The sequence below is a fragment of the Arachis ipaensis genome, chromosome B08 (genome assembly GCF_000816755.2).
Source record: "Arachis ipaensis cultivar K30076 chromosome B08, Araip1.1, whole genome shotgun sequence".
Classification (NCBI taxonomy): domain Eukaryota; kingdom Viridiplantae; phylum Streptophyta; class Magnoliopsida; order Fabales; family Fabaceae; genus Arachis; species Arachis ipaensis.
The window spans coordinates 124,177,066-124,181,554 of NC_029792.2; the positions used below are offsets into that span (position 1 = coordinate 124,177,066).

At 30.4% G+C, this 4,489-nt stretch overlaps 1 pseudogene; it reads left to right on the top strand.

Moving 5' to 3' along the window:
* On the top strand, positions 1,902-3,264 carry LOC107611665 (annotated as a pseudogene).

Sequence of the window (4,489 nt, forward strand, 5' to 3'; positions counted from 1 at the left end):
TTAAAGCTGCCATTAAAGTTAAACTAACCATTTAGTTATTTATTTATTGAGTAGAGATGCAGAGGAGTGAGGAGGTTGAATTCAAACAAGATAGTTGGTGAAATGGTTGGAAAAAAATAGAGAGAAAATGAAAACTACATGGATATAAATATATAACAAAATATAATGATTGATTTAGAATTTTTGATGGTATAGGAACAGAGAAGAAGGAGCAAATGTGCGTGGTAGGTCATGGGTATTTTGGCCAAATAAAATTCCATAAAATACAATATTTTTTATATATTATTTAGCTATTGACGAGTAATAAATTATTAGTTTATATTGTCTTCGTAATATTTTACTAAATTTGTTTATAAAAAAATTACAGAAAATCCGAGTGATAGTTCCAATGGTGTGCATTTTGAATCGGTGTTGTCGGACATTACAAATAGCAGCATCAATACAGGTTGATTGTTGGATGAATTTTTTTGAAACTTGCTTATGTGAATATACATTCACTTTATGTATTTTGATTTTTCTACCATTTATTCAATTATAAACTTTAACAGAAAATTTGTTCAAAACTAATGTCTCGAATTATCTTATTAGATAATAATCCAACACCATATCGACTAAGGTCTCTAACTACTAATCCACACTCTGTAGGTGAAAAAGAACAATGTGCCAATATTAATAGTATTAGTAATTCGGGTATCACACGTGGAGCATATGATAGCTCATGTCATCAGACAAGTCAACAACAGTTTCAACAAACATCAAACAATATCGACCAGTTACAAAGCCAGCGTATGTTAATATGCTTTTATTATTTAAAGACCAAACATTTAATTTTTCAATTGGTCTATTAAAAACAATCTTTGGTATATGCTATATAATTATTATAGATTCATTGGAGCACACAAATCGAATTAGATTGGCCTTTAGTGATGAGATTAACCTTTCATTTGTCTGGAGAGCAAAATATCATCCTTAAAGACGATGATGATCTTGAGAAAATCATGGAAAAAGAGGAAGAAAAATGTACTATGTTCTTAGCATGGATGGAGGTCAATAAAAAATTTGAATCAGGTCAAATTTTGACATATACTGAATTTTCAAATCAATTTGTTTATGATAGAGAAGCAAGGGAATGACATCCTCTATCGGGTACAGGTGATATTTATTATATGAGAATTTTGTTAGCTGTTCAGAGAGGTTGCAGAACGTATGAGTCTATTAGGACAATCAATGGAATTACATATTCTAGCTTCCAAAATGCTTGCTATTCTATGGGACTACTGTGCGATGATAGGGAATTCATTACAACTATTAATGAGGTAGCTGAACTTGCATCTGGTCATCAATTGAGAAAATTATTTACGATGCTACTGATATCTAATAGCATTAGCAACCCAGAGCGTGTTTGGAATTCAACTTGGACATTATTAGCTGATGGAATACTATATGATAGGAGAAAAGCTTTGAAAAATTAAGAAATTTTACTATGTCTTTTTTTATATCAAGATTGTATTCTCTTATTATTTGTATTTTTATTAATAATATTAATAGTTTTATTTTGGAATTACTTATTAAGTATTTCATAAAACCACCATGTGCTTTTACTAGGACTAAACATGACTGATGACGAATTGAAAAACTTCTGCCTTATTAAGATTGAGAAGATATTCAACAGCAATGCGAGATCTTTAAGAGACTATTAATCAATGTCATATCCTAAGATGTCTGATATTCGCCTTTTACGAATAAGCTAATAGAGGAGGAGTTAACATATGACACAAATGAGTTGACTCATACAAACTTATATACGGAACAAAAGATGACTCATGAGCAAATGTTAGTATTCGATGAGATACTCAATGCTGTTATTATAGACTCTGGTGGTTTTTACTTCCTTTAAGGGCATGGTAGGTGTGGTAAGACTGAAGACATTTATTTGGAATGGACTTTCTTCTGCTATTCGGTCTAGAGGAGAGATTGTTTTAAATGTCGCATCTAGTGAAATTGCGTCTTTACCCCCTACCTGGTGGCAGAATGGCTCATTCTAGATTTTCAATACCCATTACAATTACTGATGAATCTACTTGGCATGGCAGTTTGAAGGTTGAGCTGCTCATCCAAAGTAGCTTAATAATTTGGGATGAAGCTCCAATGCTCAATAAAATGTACTTTGAAGTACTTGATCGGACGCTCAGGAATTTTATGTCAGTTACCGATCAGCATAAGACACATCAACCATTTGGTGGTAAGGTTGTTGTTCTAGGAGATGATTTCAGATAGATACTTCTGGTGATTCCGAAAGGGAGTAAACACGATATATTGACATCAGCTATTAACTCATCCCATCTGTGGTCGTTTTGTAAGGTTCTGAAACTGCATACGAATATGAGGCTTCTAATGTCTTCTTCAGATCAAGATGAAGGTGAAATGAAGAAATTTGCTAATTGGATACTTGATGTTGGAAATGAAAATATTGGTTCTGTTGTTGGTGATGAATCAGAAATTAAAATTTCAGATGATCTATTGATTACAATTACTAATGACACTCTCTTTCATTTGGTAGACTTTGCATATCCAAATTTGTTGCAAAACATGTCAGATTACAGGTATTTTCAAAGTAGGACAATTCCTGCACCCACACTTGAGAGTGTCGAGAAGGTAAACGATTTTGTCTTGACAATCTTTCCAGGCATGGAAAAGGAGTATTTGAGTTCTGACACAACATGTCAAGCTGATGAGAATGAAGATGTACAACAAGAGTGGTTCACACCAGAGTTTCTAAATGACATCAAATGTTCGGGACTACCCAATCACAAGTTGAACTTGAAACCAGGAGTCACTGTAATGCTACTGCGAAACATAGACCAAACTTCAGGTTTATGCAACGGGACAAGATTAATAGTTAACGAACTTGGCAGCAACGTAATTGGAGTGACGGTAGTGACCGGTACAAATATTGGAGATAAGGTGTACATTCCAATAATGAACTTGATCCCTTCAAATTCAGGGTTGTCATTTAAGTTTCAACGGAGACAATTTCCATTAATAGTATGCTTTGCAATGACCATTAACAAGAGTCAGGGTCAATCATTATTACATGTAGGACTTTACTTGCCAAAATCAGTGTTCACCCATGGACAACTTTATGTTGCTTTGTCAAGAGTTAAGAGTCGCAGTGGTCTCAGGGTTTTAATTCTAGACGAAGACGGCAATTTAAAGTCATCAACAATAAATGTCGTGTTCAAAGAAGTTTTTAATAATATTTAGGTAAGAATAATATTATTTTCATTTTAATAGCATGTTATTATTTACACTTTTGTATAAATATTTACTATAGATATAACAAATTTATCTATAATTCTGTTTTCAGATTTGAGATGAAATGTGTAACAAGGAGCACAACATCATATGCCAATTACTTTTCTAATGAAGTTAGTAAGATACTAGGTTGTTGATAAATTTTTATTAGCCTTTTGATATAAAATTTAGTGTAAAATTGACATGTTATTATTACAGTTATATATGTTCTTATTTTTTTCATTTCTCCCTCCTTATGGTTCAAGAATATTATAGATTTTGAACTCTTCTATTTGCTTTTTACTTTGAATAAAGATAAAACAGCATATTCAGTACATTTATTATTTAATGACGATAATCGTGTTATACTAAACTCAAAAAATTTATAATTATAAAATATTATTTTTAATTTAACATATCAAATTTAAATATAAGCTCGTACATCGTACGGGTTTAACACTAGTCTTTATAGTAATACAAATGGGGAGCCAATTTGCTGACGTGGCGCTCATACGTTGATTCTGGGAGTTTATTTGCTTACGTGTCGTCACTAGAAATTTTTAGATTTATATTTATAAATTATAAATTATTATTTGCTTAGGTTGTTATTTTCAAATTTTAAGTTTGGGTTGTTTTACTTAATTTGTTATTTTTTAAATTTTAAATTAAAGTTAACCAAATTTAAAAAAATTTAGTTACGATGCAACTATAAAAGTATAAGTTATGAGAGATGTAAAGCACCACAATTTAAAGTACATCAATCCCTTTCTTTACATATATCCAAAATCTCTCTACTTATTCCAGGTATTCACAAAATTGCTGACATCAATCCTACAATTGAAAATTTGTGTGTACGTATACGAGTGATACGGTTATGGACACTACCAAGTTACGGAAATTCTCCATTGCCATACTCAATAACAAAATTTTAAATATTTGATATTTATCTCAATCAAATTAAATAAATAATTAATTATACCACTTTTAAAAAATCAATAATCAACATATATAAGATGAAAAAATGGATGCAAATTAAAATAAAATTAATTTATTTATTCTACTGAAATCAAATAATTAATGTAATTAATTAGTCATAATTAATATGGTTAAAAAAATATTAAATAATTTAATATTCATCTCAATCAAATTAATAAATATATTTAAATAAAATAAATAAAAAAATACATTCAAGAGC